The sequence below is a fragment of the Hibiscus syriacus genome, unplaced genomic scaffold (assembly GCF_006381635.1).
Source record: "Hibiscus syriacus cultivar Baekdansim isolate YM2019G1 unplaced genomic scaffold, ASM638163v2 tig00111582_pilon, whole genome shotgun sequence".
In the NCBI taxonomy this organism is placed as follows: Eukaryota; Viridiplantae; Streptophyta; class Magnoliopsida; order Malvales; family Malvaceae; genus Hibiscus; species Hibiscus syriacus.
In genome coordinates this window covers 1,702,360-1,721,343 of record NW_024063126.1, presented here as the reverse complement: position 1 = coordinate 1,721,343, position 18,984 = coordinate 1,702,360, and the positions used below count along the sequence as shown (strand labels likewise).

Below are 18,984 nucleotides of genomic sequence, written 5' to 3'. Positions count from 1 at the left end.
TGTAACTAAATGCAACCAAAAATGCAGTGCATACTTTGTTTAGATGAGCAATAACTTAAGTGAAAAGACTAGAATTTAAGTCTTTTTATGGAGTTATCAATTATCATCCCATCCATGATCTGGAGAGAACCAATCCATACCCAAAATGATTTCAAACTCATCAAAAAACAGCTCCATTAATTTGCCGGAAATGAAATTCTTTGGATTTTTATTGGATATTTTCTACACACCCGCTCTACTCTCGTACTGTGATCCATAGGATTTACCGCTATCATTTCACTAAAGGTTGGTTCTAAAGGAATTCCTCTAGCTACAACCAAATTCATACTAATGTATGAATGTGTAGAACCAAGGTCAACTAATACAAATACAGGCTCATCAAAAAGATGGAAAGTACTTGTTATGATATACGGGTCATCCCAATCCTCATTGGTCTTAATGTTATATATTCTGGTGACTCACCGAGTCTCTTGTCGCTGTATGGATTTAGTTTGTCCCCTTGATCTTCCCCTTCCTATGCTTCTATTAGAGGCTTCCACCGATCTTTCAGATTGCATTGAATGGTCCCCAGATTTCCTTGGACAGTTTTGAGCAAAGTGACCAGTCTCGCCATATTGGAAGCAAGCTCCATTGAGAATTCTGCTTGCTCCCCAGTGCGCTCTACCACATGTCTAACATACATTTATGTCTCCGATTGCTCTACCCGAGCTAGCAGCAACTGACTGGGACTGTTTTATTTTATGTGAAACTACAACAGAACCCTCTCTGTCTGTATATCTAGAACTCAAGTACTTATTATGCTCGGCCTCGTATTCATGTACTGCTCGTTCGTCTTGTTTCAAATTAAGAAACTTCATCAGCAACGCTCATCTGAACTGCTCACTGATATACTTATTATTAAACTATTCCTGGAAGAACTGCCAGGTCAATTGTTCAAGTGGTACATACATTCTATTTGACCACCAGACTCGAGCTGATCCCCTTAACAACAATCCATCTCCACCAAGCTTCTCTGAATCTGAGCAGTGAAGACTTTCAAGCATTATCATAACATCATTTAGTCATAAATCGGCCTCCATAGAGTCGAGAGAGCTTGTAAACTCTTCAGCTCCTTTGGGATCAACATCCTCAATACTGGAGGAGCAGGGAGAGGCGGAGGAGGTTGAGAACGGGTTAATATAGAGTCGAGAGCTTGTATAAATGCTCCAAACTCTAGTATCGACATCCCTTGATGTGCAGGAACACTAGCATTTTCATATGGGACCGGCAACTCACTATTAGCCTTGTAACTTTTGCTACAGTCCCTTATCTCATCTCTTGTTCCCTGCTACAGTCGAGAAAATATTAACATTCACTGAAACATACTACTTTAAATATATTATAAAATATTTTCTCTAATTTAATAACATGCCAGCTAAGTTCCAAAACGAGTATGATTGTTACAATGTTATTGGCGATTCAACCTTTAATTGATGATAGTTGTTGCGGTTGCACTCCTTACTTGGCAAATCTTTGATTGTTACTTACGTGTGAAATCAACACACGTTAAGTATTTACTTAGTGATGCTTAACCTTGTAAAATAATTACAATTTATTCATAAGTATATTCTGACTATCAAAACCATGATCAATTTTCTACTTTATGGGACTCTTTTCAATTATTTTGTCACATCAATGAATAACACCGTTTATATCAAAATGCACTGTAAAGTTTTTAGTCTTTTACCCAAAGGTATTTAACCTTTCAACTAACTAACATAATTGATACCTTTCTATCAAATGCACATCTAGGACATTAATCTTTTACTCGAAGGTATTTAACCTTTCATCTAACTGACATAATTGACACCTTTTTGTCAAATACACAGCTAGGCATTAATCTTCTACTTAAAGGTATTTAACCTTTCATCTAACTAGTGTAATTGACAGTTTTCTACTAAATGCACAGCTAGGCCATTATTCTTTTACTCAAAAGTATTTAACATTTTATCTAACTGACATAATTGACACATTTCTGTCGATTACAGCTAGGCTATTAATCTTTTACTCAAATGTATTTAACCTTTCATCTAACTGGCATAATTGACACCTTTCTGTCAAATGAAAGCTAGGCCATTAATCTTTTACTCAAAGGTATTTAACCTTTCATCTAACTGGTATAATTATCACATTTATATCAAATGTAAAGATAGGCCATTAATCTTTTACTCAAAGGATTTAATCTTTCATCTAACTGGCATAATAAACACCTTTCGTTCAAATGCATAGCTAGACCATTAATCTTTTACTTTAAAATAATTTATAACTTCAAGATTATTCGTAGTGTCAATTCGACACATATTATAAACATATATCATATAAAGTAAAACATACAGTAATTTAAACATTTGAAGTGAACTTATGGTGATTATCCCTCAATCAATATAATTACCATATATGCACTCACCTGATATGCTTCCTTAATATGCAGTAGTGATGTCCAACTACTCGACAACTTTCCTCTTTTTCAATACTCATAAAATAACTTAACTTTCCTCTTTTTCCCTATTAAAATCCCTAATAGTGAAAACTATATTTTAAATTGATATCCCCTTTAAAGGACCAAAATGCCCTCTTAATTCATCTATTGTTACACTTTAGTTTAAAACACTATTCCAAATTATTTTCTCATCTTTTATCATTCATTCAAATAAATATTCAAAATTTAAATCTTTTCAAAAAAGTCTCTGACATGATATTTGGGGTATTACATTGGATAAGTTTTGCCAAGGCAAAGTTTATTTGAGTAATCTGATGTTGTTGAGGAGAAAGGTTATTTGTTTGCTATAATGATACAAGAAATGACTAAGGAAGAATTAATTTGCCGATACAAATTAATTTGCTAGGGCCTGAGGAACATAAGTAGACTACAGTGAGGAACAAATTTTCTTGCAAGGCGAGTTTTATCCTACAGGTCTGACGCATCAGCTGACATCACTTAGTCAGTTGTCCAATTGACCTCACGTGCAATCGTACCATCATAAAATAATTTGGGACCATTGTCAGTTGTCCTGTTATTCACGCAAAAAGGATGAAACAAATGGTATTTAGAGAATTTTCAATGGTACTAAACCTAAGAAATTCTCATTATAAATACCACATTATATCTCTTTATAAAGGGGATTGAAGAGGATAACATACCCTAAAAGGAGGCTTGACGTAAGCGGCTACAACAACTCACTTTTTTACCATTCCTACTCGACCGTTTTTGGTGTCCTCCATAGTTGGGCTTCATTGGAGCAGCAATCAGGCCCTCAAGAGAGGCTGGTCGCCGGAGCAGTCATGGTGATGGTCCAAATGTCACAGCAGAGCTTTGTTTTGGGAGTTTTTTTTTTCATTTTCTTCTTTATTTTCGTATCAATTAAGGGCTTGTACTTAAAGACTAAATTTTGGGATGATATTTACTACACCATAAAATGTTTTATTTGGTGTTGGATGATGCTTAGATGATGTTTTATTTAAATGTTAATGAATGATGAGGTTTGTTTATGTTAAAGTGTTGTTTTGTTCATTGTTTTAAACTTTTGACTTGACATTGTAAGAGCTTTTGAGAAATTGACTGGTGCCACTTTAAAACATTCCTAGTCTCTGTAAGAGCTTTTGAGAGATTGTCATTTTTCTAGGAGTTGATACCAAACATTGAGAGAGTTAGATTTGATCCTTGAAAACAAAGGAACTAATCTAGGATGGTAAGGTTCTAATCTGCCTTGGAGATAAGGAGAGGTTTTTATTCGACTAAAAGGGTTAATGGTTGAGTATACTAAAAGTTAAAGTTTACACTGAGGAGTATTACCGCAACAACAATTTAATAAACCAAGGGTTGTAGTTTACGCTGAGTAGTATTGCTGTAGAAAAAAGTTCTAGGAACACTCTAGTATAACATGTCAGACAACATAGGCCTAGCATACTAAATCATCCTAGACATATAATAATTTCTCGCCATATCAAAATTCAACCCAAGTGCTCCGTTAGAAGTCTGATTGTGTTGTTAGAGTATGCCCAAAGACCAATCATATGATGATTGTAATAATACTTTTATTTACCGATTTTATTGAATAAAGGCATTGTCGTTATTATTTTCAATTATATATATGTGTTTAACATAAACTGGAAGATAATAAAGTCCATATAATGACATAATTGTTATTATTAAAATATCCCTAGTCAAGTATTACTATGGGCATGGACAATAATAATACGTTTAAGACTAACATGTTATTGATTTATGACAACGAGTTGTCATTGACATAGAGATGTCAGAATTGATACATGATTATATTGTTAGAGAACAATGTATTGGATTGACCCACCATGAGCATATGTCTTGGATTATTATGTGACAGTCATAACATTGTTCATGGTGATGAATATATGTATGATCCTCAGACTTGAGATCAATACTATCTCAATATATATTGTTGTATGTTTTAATGCAGCTAAACAAGCTCCGTAACTGGTTGCTCTATAAAGACTGTTATTGAATATATCTCAATATATGTAGTGGGTGTGTATGATTAAGATATGATATGTCATTCCTACATAATAGGAAATATATCACAGGCCACTTGATTGAGTAAGACTAGAAATGCATGGCCATGCTTGAATAAGTTGATATGAGATATTATAAACTATTTGTTAATTAAAGTCTACTCTAGAAATCAAGAAACAATAGGTGGGCTATACAAGTGTGACTATTCCAAGACTTGTGCCTATTCTAGATATAAAGGACATAAGGACATAATACATAAAAGAGTTAATCACCAAGATGATATGTCGAATCATATTTTCTTGTAACTTAGGCGACAATGATATATTGCTAGATATCACTCATTGTATGTAATATTAGAATTGTTGTAATAATTACTTCTAATATTACAAGAACCTACAGGGTCACACCCTAAGATTGAAACGAGCAAAGATGTACAATTTGTTGTACGTTACTAAAATATATCTAGAGTTAATTAAGTATATAGGTTAATAATCCCGAATATTTAATTTCAATTAATTAAATATAGATTTAATTAATTTGAAATAATAAAAACCCTAATATGACTAGGGTAACTTGGCTATAAAAGGGTGTGTTTGGTCTAGCAGTTGTTTTTGTAAGAACACACACAAAAACTTTCAGCCACTTTCTCTCAAAACTGTTTTGGGGGAAAACAAAATTGCTCTCAATCGGGTGAACTGTGTAGAGGTCGAGACGTGATTTCGTGGAGGCTTACGATTCGAACCGATCTACACCACCAGAATTCACTGCTTTCCTTGTTGTTTTTCAAGGAACCCGCTGTAAGTATTCGCATCTTTTCTTCCCGATTTTAGTTTTTCGTACTTGGATCGTTGGTGAGACCGTCTAGTTTTTTTTTCGCTGCGCCATGGGGTGCGCCGACAGTCCCAACAGTGGTATCAGAGCTACTTGTACGATCTGGATTTGGGTTAATTTTTTTTGTTGATGCGATATGTATGAGATTGATGTTCTAGATCTATCGATTTTGGTAAATATGCTGATATTATTGTTCGAATCGATAACCAAAATGATTTATATATTAATTTATTAAAATGTTTTTCAATCCATTTGTTGCTGGATGATCTATGGGAGTGCGATAGCAGATCGCGTTTGGAAATAGAAAAATGGTTGTTCCGATGCAGAAAACCTTCGGGATTGAAAATCCCAAAAGCACGATTCTGTTGATAATTGTTATCAAATCGTGAAGTTTTTCCATGGAAACAGAAGTACTGTTTTTCAAAAAAAAATCCCACCGCCCCTTGACCCCATAAAGGGCTTCGCCCATTGACCCTCATTAGCAGTACAAATTGAAGGCCCATATTAATATTTTTAACAATCAAATATATATGATATGTTTGTTTTGCATGGTGTTTGATATGCATGTTATAGCCCTTGTTCAATTTACAATGGTTTATTTTAAAATACGGTCTGCGAGCCGTGCCTTTCTATATATCTGTTGTATTTATCTTCTCATCTTACTTCCTCGTATGTAAAACGAGTTTCTTTTAAAATTGTAATCCTATGAAGAATCACAAGGAGCAGAAGAATGGCAATAAGATGCCTAGAGAGCAGTCTTAGGCTTTAGAGTTCTTGGTTCTCCCATTGGCTTGGGATGGGCCACCTTAGTCATTGTTTTGGGCTATAACCATTGCATCTTATTTATTGCTATATTTGTTATGTATGCAATGCATCAAACGATAAAATAAGAATAAATATTGATGAGATCAATAAGGACCTAATATTAAAACGAACAATGATGAGATAATTACGCAAATCCCTCTTTATAATCTAAGTTAACTTAACTGTCCAATATTTACCCTTGTTAAGGCTTTGATCGATATTGTGTGGGCTTTGCCAAAGCAATGGCACATAAATCTATCTTGGTTAAATGCGAAGAATAAGTAAGTGATATTCACCGGTTGAAATATTGGTAATAACTTAGCTAGGTTATTCTAATAGGATTAGAAACCTAGAGGTTAAATATTTGGATAAGTCATGAGATGACTTGAACAAAAGTTGTTCACCAAAATGAGGAGTTACATAAGATGTAACTAGTAATGTGTTACTTATCTAAATAATCACCATCCTAAAAGAAAAGCCAAAGCTGATTTAGGAAATTGATGTATTATGGATCCTCACCCACTAAAAAAATTTTCGTTGAATTTTTCCGAAATTAAAACATAGAGGGTTTTTAATTTTGAATAAAATAGTGGGAGTAATTTGTAAATAAAGTCCTATTTATAAATTTTAATTTGGTAAATTTACTTACTTTAATATTTCCATTGTTGTAGATTTAATGGCAAACAACACTTTATCAATGTGATCACTCCTTGAGAAGGATAAACTTAATGGCATAAACTTCCTTGACTGGTTTCGTAATTTGAGAATTATTCTCAAACAGGAAAGGAATGAATATGTCATTGAGGAACCTGTTCATGATGAACCGACAGCTAATGCTTCCAAAGCTTACAAAGATAAATTCAAGAAACATATGGATGATATGTTAGATGTTGAATGTCTAATGCTTGCCACCATGACTCCTGAGCTTCAGAAGCAACATGAGGACATGGTTGCATATGAGATGATTCAAAATCTAAAAGAAATATATGAAGGATAAGCACGTCAAGAGAGGTATGAGACCTCTAAAGCTCTATTTCAATACAAAATGGCAGAGGGAACTCCTGTAGGAGCTCATGTCATCAAGATGATGGGCTACATCCAAACGTTGGAAAACTGGGATTTCCTCTCAAATATGAATTGGCTACCGATGTTATCCTGCAATCGTTGCCAGATAGCTTTAGCCAATTTGTCCTTAATTTCAACATGAATGAAATTAACAAGACATTGCCACAATTACTTGGCATGTTACGAATTGCTAAAAGTAACATGAAAAAGGTTGGACCTAAGCCCATTCTGATGGTCCACAAGAACAAAGGAAATGGAAAGAAAAAGATAGTGGCAAAGTCTAAGGGCAATGGTATGTCTAAACCAAAAGGGAAATATGCATTGAAACCCAAAGGGGGAGTTAGCAAAGAAGGAAAATGTTTCCATTGCGATAAGACCGGACACTGGAAGAGAAACTGCCCTGTTTACCTTGAAGAAGTCAAGAAGGCAAAAGCAAACGGAACGTTTGTTTCAGGTATTTATGTTATTGATGTTAATTTGTCAACATCTACTTCTTAGGTATTAGATACCGGTTATGGTTCTCATATTTTTACTTCTGTATAGGGACTGCAAAAGAGAAGGAATCTGGCTAAAGGAGATGTGGACCTACGAGTGGGAAATGGAGCAAGAGTTGCTGCATTAGCTATAGGGACATAAGTTTTATCTTTTCCTAGTGGACTTGATTTAAATTTAGAGGATTGTTATTATGTGCCTAGTTTGACTAAGAACATTATTTCTATTTTTTGTTTGGACAAGATTGGTTTTGAGATTATTATTAAGAATAATTGTTGTTCTTTTTATCTCGATAGTGTTTTTTATGGTTCGACATAATTGGTTAATGGTCTCTATATTTTGGATTAAGAAAACACCATTTATAACATAAATACTAAGAGATCAAAAACAAATGACTCAAATCAAACTTATCTTTGGCATTGTCGTTTAGGCTATATAAGTGAGAAACGCATATCAAAACTCCATAAAGATGGATTCTTAGATTCATTTGTTTTCAAACAATATGATGTATGCGAAACTTGCTTGTTGGGAAAAATGACTAAAGCTCCTTTTAATAGTAAAGGTGAGCGAGCAAGTGATTTATTGGGGTTAATACATAGCGATGTATGTGGACTAATGAATACACAAGACAGAGGTGGATTCCATTACTTCATTACTTTTACCGATGACTTCAGTCGGTATGGGTATATTTATCTTATGCGCCATAAATTTGAAGCCCTTGAAAAGTTTAAGGAATTTAAAAATGAAGTACAAAATCAACTAGGCAAGAGTATTAAGGCACTTCGATCAGATCGAGGTAGAGAATACTTAAGCATAGAGTTTGATGAACTCCTAAAAGAATGTGGGATTGTCTCACAGCTTACACCACCTGGTACACCACAGTGGAATGGAGTTTCTAAAAGAAGGAATCGAACACTGTTAGACATGGTTCGATCGATGATGAGTCATAGTGATCTTTCGACTTCTTTTTGGGGACATGCACTTGAAACAGCCGCTTTCACACTAAATCGTGTTTCATCTAAATCGGTTCAAAAGACACCATACGAGATATGGATCGGGAAACGTCCCAGTATGTCTTTTATGAAGATTTGGGGTTGTGAAGCTTATGTAAAACATCAGATGTCTACAAAGATCGAACCTAAATCTCATAAGTGTATATTTGTTGGATATCCTAAAGAAACTAAGGGATATTATTTCTTCAACCCTAACGAGAACAAAGTGTTTGTTGCTCGAACATGAGTTTTTCACGAAAGAGAATTTCTCTCAAAGAAATGGAAGGGTAGAAATATTAAACTTGGAGAAGTTCAAGAGCAACAGATAAATGAGCCTGAAGTTGAGCATGTTTCACAAGTTGTTGAGGAGCATTCAACAAATTTAGAAACACAATCACTGTGTAGATCTACAAGAGAACATCGTACACCTGAGAGATTTGGATTTCTCGTTACGACACATGAAGATGTTCTTCTTATGGATCTAGATGAGCCCAAGACTTATCAAGAGGCAGTGTCTAGCCCACACTCTAAGAAATGGCTTGAAGCCATGAGATCTAAGATGGATTCCATGTCAGTAAACCAAGTATGGACTTTGGTTGAACCACCTGAAGGGGTCAAACCTATAGGGTGTAAATGGGTTTTCAAGAAGAAAACTGACATAGATGGTAATGTACAAACATACAAGGGGCGATTAGTCGCTAAAGGTTTTCGACAAATTCATAGTGTAGACTATGACGAAACATTCTCCCCTGTAGCTATGTTTAAGTCTATCCGGATCTTGCTCGCAATAGCTACATTCCATGATTATGAAATTTGGCAAATGGACGTCAAAACCGCTTTCCTTAATGGAAAACTTGAAGAGGATGTGTATATGACACAACCAGAAGGTTTTGTCTTTCCAGGAAATACTGGAAAGGTTTGTAAGCTACAGAGGTCTATTTATGGACTAAAGAGTTTGGTTTTATTGGAAATGAAGATGAGCCTTGTGTTTATAAGAAGGCTAGTGGGAGCATTGTTTCTTTCCTAATCTTGTATGTAGACGACATACTCATCATATGAAATGATATACCTACTTTACAGTCTGTTAAGACTTGGTTAAGTTGTTGTTTTTCTATGAAAGATTTGGGTGAGGCAGCGTATATCGTAGGAGTTAAGATCTATAGAGATAGATCAAGACGACTTCTAGGTCTAAGTCAAAGTACATATATAGACAAAGTGCTGAAAAGGTTCAGTATGGAAGAATTCAATAAAGGATTTTTGCCTATGAGACATGGCATTTCTCTTTCGAAGGAAATGTTCCCTTCAACTCCACAAGAAAGAGAATGGATGAATAAGATTTCATATGATTCGGCTATTGGTTCTATCATGTATGCCATGATATGTACTCGACCAGATGTATCGTATGCTTTAAGCATGAAGTCGGTATCAAGTGAACCCTGGTGAAAATCATTGGGTTGCGGTTAAAAATATCCTTAAGTACTTAAGAAGAACTAAGGATAAATTTCTTGTCTATGGAGGAGAGGAAGAGCTTTGTATAAAAGGTTATACTGATGCCAGCTTCCAAACTGACAAGGATGACTCACGATCGCAATCGGGTTTTGTGTTTTGTCTTAATGGAGGTGCTGTGAACTGGAAAAGTTCGAAGCAAGACACAGTAGTTGATTCTACAACAGAGGTTGAATACATTGCACCTAGTGAAGCAGCAAAAGAGTTTGTTTGGATCAAGAAATTTATAATGGAATTAGGGGTTGTTCCCAGCATATCAGATGTTGTAGAACTCCGTTGTGACAATAATGGAGCCATTGCACAAGCAAAGGAACCCATATCTCATCAACGATCCAAACATATTCTTAGGCGCTTTCATCTCATTCGAGAGATCACTGATCGAGGAGATGAGGAAATATGTAGAGTACACACGGATGACAACATTGTTGATCCCTTGACGAAGCCTCTTACACAGTAGAGGCATGATCGTCACACTGAGTTACTCGGTATTAGATATGTGAGTGATTGGTCTTAGTACTAGTGGGATATTGTTAGAGTATGCCCAAAGACCAATCATATGATGATTGTAATAATACTTTTATTTACCGATTTTATTGAATAAAGGCATTTTCGTTATTATTTTCAGTTATATATATGTGTTTAACATAAACTGGAAGATAATAAAGTCCATATAATGACATAATTGTTATTATTAAAAGATCCCTAGTCAAGTATTATTATGGGCATGGACAATAATGTTGAGTTAATCGATTGACGGATTTGGCCAAGAGAGGGGTGAATTGGCAATTAAAAATTTGGTGGAAGCTTTTGCATAAATTGAAAGTAATTGCACAGCGATTTAGAGTGGTTCGACTTTCTCAATTAAAGTCTACGTCCACTACCTTAGCTATCCACACTAAGGATTTTCCAACAAATTCACTAATTTGTTCTTTATTTTGAGGCCAAAGAGATAACCTTACAACACCCTCAAGAATATACCCCAATTCTTGAGAACACTCTTTTCCCAAAGAGAAGATTACAAATTTGCAAACTTACAAGAAAAACCTCACAAGGTAAGATGTTTGCACAATTCTAGAACTAGAAAAGAACAATCAAAGATAATTACAAATGATCACAAATGGTGTTCTTGAAAGCAAAATGAATATTGAAAGGAAAATTGGCTTGATTTGCACAAACTTGATGTTTGAAGCTTTCTCTCTTGTTTCTCTATGATTTCTTGTTGATCAAGGGCTTCAGAACTTGTTTAAATACACCTTGAATCACTTCTGAACGTTGGGGATAATTAATGAAGATCATATAGCCGTTTTAGTGGGAAAACAATCAATAAAACAGTTTGGAGCGTGGGGGGAATCGGTACCCCCTATGGGGAATCGGTTCCCTAAGTGTAAAATTGAAATATTTCGACTGTTGAACAGGGGGAATCGGTACCCCCTATGGGGGAATCGGTTCCCTCCGAGCATTCTGGAAACCTCGGAGCCAAACAATTCAGGGGGAATCGGTTCCCTCTGAGCAATCTGGAATTTTTTTCTTTGAAATGGTTCGAAATACTTTGAAAAATTATTTTGAAATTGTTTTAAGATTAAAACTTAATTTTACACTTAAGTAAGGATTAAAGATGATTTTTGAAATGTTTTGAGTAATTTTTGATATTCGAATAATTATATCGAATATACTTAGAAAATCAATAATTATATCGAATATACTTAGAAAATCATTTTGGAAAATCTTAAAATTCATTTAACTTAATTTGTTATATCGAAATATCAAAATGTTTTCAACAATCTCCCCCTTTTTTATATAACAAAACATTTTAGTAATTTTAAGATTTTGAAACCAAGTTTTGAAATTACTCCCCCCTTACTTTAACACTTCTCCCATTTATTATTTTAAAACACACTTAAAACACACTTCTCCCCCTTTTTGTTAAATCAAAAAGATTCAAATAAACGTGAAAAATATTTAGCCATTGATTAGGTATATGTATGCATAAGCTACTAAGATCACAATCAAGAGAACTGTTAGCCATTAGTTCCATAATCAATATTAATAAACAATGTGATATGGTAAAATTGGTCATATTGCTAATAATGATGTAAATGATGCAATAATGAATAAATCACACCAAACATAAAGTTCATACTATCCATAAATCCAAACAAATTCACAACCACAAATTCAAACGTTCCAAAATATTCAAAATGTGAAAACAATAAGTTTGGAAAACAAAGTAAAACATTTAATCACATATCCGGACCAGGAGGAGGAAAACGAGCTCGCATAGCAGCCATTTCGTTAGTGAGGTCATTAATACGTGCGTTGGTTGCTTCATTATTTGCACGCATTTCCTGAAGAATTTCTAATTGTTGAGCTCCCATTGTGGATAAATGGGACTCTATAGAATTAAAGCGCGAATCCATGGTCGCATATTGGTAATCAAATGTCTCCATAAAAGATTAAAAATATGGAGGCATTTGAGTCGATTGTTGTGCTTGCTCTTCGGGCTGCTCCTCGTGCTGCTCAGGTTCATCTTCAGCTTCATCGATGTCTCGCATTAATTGCTCAAGCTCGAGATCTTCGTCAGCTTCGGGTGGAGCTTGTGAAGAACTAGCTCCCGGAGTAATTGCAGAAGATCGAACCCATTCCCCGGTTTCCTTATCCTTAATCCATCCCACTCTCGTTAAGGAAAGAAGGTTAATTTGTTTCTTAAGAGGAAAAACAGCATCTAGACCGACTCTAAGCCCAGATTTGGAAAAAAAATTACTCAAAATACAACCGTAAACAAGAGATGAACAAAGTTTTTTATTAGGAACAAGATTTACGGTTTCAACAATTTCAGCAAAAATAATCTGAGGTAGATTGATTTTAATATTGTTTTCGAAACAATGTAACCACCAAAGATATAAGGCTCTAAGAGTAGAATAACGACCTCCAGATGGTCGAAACCACCAAGAAATCATTAGATGAAGAAAACGTTCATGAAGGTCTAGGACACTTGCACTATCCCTTCTTTTATAACGAGATCCTAAAACCTGTTTTTCATTTGAAATCCCTTCATTATCTAATCCGAATGTATTGGCTATGTAAGCCGAGTCAATATATAAGAATTGTCCTAGAAGGTAGGAACGAATTCCTATGGTTTCGGTTTCAGTTTGGTCTTTAACACAAACGGCATTAGAATAGAAAATACGAACAAGTTGATGGTAAACGATGGGTTCAAGGTCAAAGAGTTTATCAAATTTCCACTCTTGTAAAATAGGAAGATATTTAAAATTGATAGCTAACATAGCTTGACGAGAAGGAATACGTTCTTCCCAGATTTTGTAAGAGTCGAAATATTGATAATACCAAAAACGATGATTTCTAGGACCAGGATGATTGAAACACGAATTTTTGATAGTCAAATTAGGATCAATAGGATTAGGATTAGAAATTGGAATAGGTGGAGGATTTGGAGGTGGATTTGGTTGACGGTGTGAACGACTAGATGAAGACCTAGCACGTTTAGGATTAGACATGGTGAAGGAAATCGGAATAGATTGGATAACCTGCAATTTTAAAACAAATGTATGCAATTTAATTAATCCCAAAACTCAATTGAGTCCTCAATATTTCAAGGTTCTCTAAATCAATCCTAATGGGCAAAGTTTTTGAAAAACTTTTGAAAAATATGGTTTGAGAAACAATATATGTATAGTTTTCATAACAACAACATAATTTAATCAAAACACAATAATTTGAAAAACAAATTTTTTTTTATTTCGAAAATAAAAATAATTTGGAAAATTCTTATGTTTTTGATGAAATTAGTTGTAACATCTAGTTTCTAATCACTAAACAATCAATGCCCGATCACTATTTCAACCTAGAACTAATAAAGACTAATCCTATGTTCAAAATCAATGAAATAGAGGGTTTAGAAAAATTTACCTTGAAAGATGAAGATTGAGGGGATTTAGATGTTGTTTGCACGATTTTAATGATGATAGCAAGTTTAGAAGATGATATTTGAAGTGAATTCCGATTGAAAATGGTGTTTTGATGAAAAATTGAGATTTGGAGTGAGAGATAGAGAGAAAACGGCTAAGAGAAAGAATAAGAAGGGTTTTGGGGTTTTGGGGTTGTTCTGTCCGATTTTAACAGAACCCCAGGGGGTATCGATTCCCCTGTGGGGGGAATCGGTTCCCCTTCAAAGGGGGAATCGGTTCCCTCATGGGGGGATCGATTCCCTCTGCACCAAAATGCTAAAATCCGATTTTTAAGCACACAAAATGCTAAATTAAACTTCTCTAGTGGTATAGGCAACTCATATATTGAAAAATAATTATGTTCAAACAATTAAATTAATCTTTAATCGATATTTGAACATAAAATTAATTTTTCATCAAGAATCATAATCCCCCCCTAACTAATAGCAATGAATGCAATCAAAAATTACTATTATGAGCATTTTTCAGTATTTATTAAAAGTGTTGAATTATTTTAAACACTAAGTGAAGATAGGTCAGTTAAACCTAATTCTCTCCTAAGTGTCCAAAACCTTTCCTTATCTAAGGGTTTTGTAAAAATATCCGCTAATTGATGCAAAGTATCAACAAATTCTAGAACTACATCTTCCTTAGTGACATGGTCTCTAATGAAGTGATGTCTAATTTCAATGTGTTTAGTTCTAGAGTGTTGGATGGGATTTTTAGTGAGACAAATAGCACTAGTATTGTCACACTTGATAGGAATAGTACCTACTTCAATTCCATAATCAAAAAGTTGTTGTTTCATCCATAAAACTTGTGCACAACAACTACCGGCTGAAATATATTCCGCTTCAGTGGTAGATAATGCAACACAATTTTGTTTCTTTGAAAACCAAGAAATTAGCATATTTCCAAGGAATTGACAAGTACCGGAGGTGCTTTTCCTATCTAATTTGCATCCTCCATAATCCGCATCAGAAAAAGCATGCAAGCTAAAGCTAGAGTCTCTAGGATACCAAAGTCCTAAACTAGGAGTGTCCTTAAGGTATCTAAAGATTCTCTTAACAGCTAGTAAATGTGATTCCTTAGGACATGATTGAAATCTAGCACATAAGCAAACACTAAACATAATGTCCGATCTACTTGCAGTTAGATAAAGCAAAGAGCCAATCATTGACCTATATAATTTAACATCTACACATTTACCTCCTTCATCTAAGTCAAGCTTTGTTGAAGAGCTCATTGGAGTGTCATGAGGTTTCCCATTTTCCAGTCCAAACTTCTTGAGCATATCTTTGACGTACTTAGCTTGATTAATGAAGATGCCATCTTTTCTTTGCTTGATTTGGAGTCCCAAGAAAAATGAGAGCTCCCCCATCATGCTCATCTCAAACTCACTTTGCATTAGCTTAGAAAATTCTTGGCAAAGAACATCATTAGTAGAGCCAAATATTATATCATCAACAAAAATTTGAACTACTAATAAATCTTTACCTTTATGCTTTAAAAACAATGTAGTGTCAACCTTTCCTTTTGAAAAACCTTTTTCAATTAAAAAATTTGACAATCTTTCATACCAAGCTCTAGGAGCTTGTTTTAAACCATAAAGAGCTTTTGTCAATTTAAGAACATGATCTGGAAATTTTGAATATTCAAAACCTGGAGGTTGTTCCACATACACTTCTTCTTTTATAAAACCATTTAAAAATGCACTTTTAACATCCATTTGATATAATTTAAATTCATGAAAACATGCAAATGCTAATAACATTCTAATTGCTTCCATCCTAGCTACGGGAGCGTATGTTTCATCATAGTCTATGCCCTCTTCTTGAGTATACCCTTGAGCAACAAGTCTAGCCTTGTTTCTCACTATATTACCACTCTCATCAAGCTTATTCCTAAATACCCATCTAGTACCTACTGTAGATTTATTACTAGGCCTTTCAACTAATGTCCATACTTTACTTCTCTCAAATTTACTTAACTCTTCTTGCATAGCCATAATCCAATGTTCATCATTTAATGCTTCTTTAATATTCTTAGGCTCTATGCATGAGATAAATGCAACATAATTACAAATATTTCTAAGAGTAGATCGAGTTGTTACCCCTTTTGATGGATCACCTATAATTTCACCATCATTGACATAGTTGTACTCTCTTGGATAAGATACTTCCCTTTCTTCAATGGTTGGATTTTCAAGAGGATCATGAGTTTCCTCATTTTTCGTTTCTTCCTTTGATGATGGTTCTCCAATGTCATGTCTAACGTCATTTGTATTTATAACACCTACATCATCATTCACACAAGAATCCTTCCTCGGAAGGGGATTATCATCGAAAACAACATGTATAGACTCTTCTACAACTAAAGTTCTTTTATTAAATACACGATAGGCTTTAAAATTTAAGGAATAACCCAGAAAAATTCCTTCATCACTTTTAGCATCAAATTTGCCAAGGTTTTCTTTACCGTTGTTTAAAACAAAACATTTACATCCAAAAGGATGAAAATAACTAATGTTAGGCTTTTTATTTTTGAAAATTTCATATGGAGTTTTCTTTAAAATTGGCCTAATCATTACTCGATTTACAACATAACAAGCGGTATTTGTGGCTTCCGCCCAAAAATATTTTGGCAAATTATTTTCACAAAGCATGGTTCTAGCCATTTCTTCTAAAGTTCGATTTTTCCTCTCAACAACTCCATTTTGTTGAGGGGTTCTAGGTGCTGAAAAATTATGGCTAATACCGTTAGAGTTACAAAATTCAGTAAATCCAAGATTTCAAATTCAGTTCCATGATCACTCCTAACACTAGTTATAGAGTAACCCTTTTCATTTTGGATTATTTTTGAAAATGTGATGAACTGTTCTAATGCTTCATCTTTAGTACTTAAAAATAGAACCCAAGTATATCTAGAATAGTCATCTACCAAGACAAATGCATATTGTTTTCCACCCAAGCTAGTAGTCCTAGTTGGCCCAAAAAGATATACATGGATCAATTGTAATACTCTACTAGTTGATACGTCATTAATGGATTTAAAAGAAACAAGCTTTTGTTTTCCTTTAGCACAAGCATCACAGATTTTATCATTATCAAATTTAAGCTTAGGCAACCCTCGAACTAAATCACCTTGAATTAGTCATTGCAAAACACTCATACTAGCATGTCCTAGTCTCCTATGCCATAACCAACTATCATGTTCATCCTTAGCAACTAGGCATAAATTAGTCATATCAAAAGAATCTAAATGCACCATGTAAATGTTCCCTATTCTATGACCAATAAGCATAATCCGATTAGATGCAATGTCAATGACTTTACAACCATTAATTTCAAATAAGACATTGAATCCTTTATCGCATAATTGACTAATACTCAATAGATTATGCTTTAATCCATTTACATATAAAACATTTTTAATTTGTATGGAAGAGGTATTACCTATTGTACCAATACCTTCAATGTGACCTTTTGAATTGTCTCCAAAAGTCACTTCTCCTCCATTTTTGGCATTAAGCTCAATGAACCGGCTTTTGTCTCCGGTCATGTGTCTTGAGCATCCACTATCAAGGTACCATGAATTTGAATTTGTTTCCCGTGCCTTGTAGCAATGCTCATTTCCCTACAAACATAGATTAATTTTTGATTTTTGGTACCCAAATTCTTTTGGGTCCATATTCATTAGTTTCCAAAATCCTAGTCCCCTTAGGTATCCATTTGTGTAGGATATTTATATCTTTAGTAGTAATGAGTTCTTTAGGAACCCACATACTTCTAACGATTTTTCCATTAGAGGTTCTTTGGGGACCTCTATGATTGTAGTTTCTAAAACTTTTTCTAACAAAGTTGGATTTTGAATTTCTACCTTTTTCAAAATGTTTTGTTCCAACTTTATCAAAAGAAGTTTTAAGATCATCAATTTTCTTTTGATGATCATCATTGATCTTTGAAAGTAAATTTTGCAAATCTAAATTTTTCTTTTCAAACTCTTCTAGTTTGATTTGCAAGTCTTTGATTTTACTTTCAAGATCGTTGTTGGTTTTGGATATGAGTTTGTTTTCATTTTTCAATTTTGAAACATCATTTTTATATTTTAAAAATAATTTCTCATAATCCGAAGCCAACCCATTATATTCCTCTAATAACTCATCATAGGATAAATCATCAAAATCAGATGAGTTAGAGGTTACCTTAGAATCTTCCCCAAATGCCATCAAGCACAAGTTAGCTACTTCTTGTTCCTCTTCATCGAAACTTTCTTCATCGCTCCATGTAGCCACATGAGCCTTGTGCTTATTCTTTGATTGACCCTTTTTCTTCAATTGTGGGCAATCATATTCAACATGCCCTGGCTTTTTGCATTCGTAGCAAATGATTGGGTCTTTCTCTTTCGGTTCATTTTTGAGGCCTTCATTTCGGAATTTTCTTTTAAGGTCTCATCATTTTTCTGAACCGTTTGGCAAACAATGCCATTTCCTCGTCATCGTCATCGTTATTCGAATAACTCTCATCTTTTATGGATTTGAGAGCAACTCCAATGTTTTTCTTCTTCTCCTTCTCCTTTGGTGTCTCATCAATTTTGTCGAGGTCCACCTCATCTTCGAGCATCATTTCATGAGTGAGGAGTGACCCAATTAGCTCTTCAAGAGTTAAGGACGTTAAGTCCTTAGACTCGATGATTACCGTCTTCTTTGATTGCCACGATTTTGGGAGGGAGTAGACTAACTTCCTCACAAGCTTTTCATTTGAAATGATCTCTCCATATGATTTGAGATCATTGACAATCG

The 18,984-nt window shown here is 34.4% G+C and overlaps 1 pseudogene; it reads right to left on the bottom strand.

Moving 5' to 3' along the window:
• Positions 1-458: 458 nt before the first annotated feature.
• LOC120165219 lies at positions 459-17,771 on the bottom strand (annotated as a pseudogene).
• Between the last annotated feature and the right edge of the window lie 1,213 nt (positions 17,772-18,984).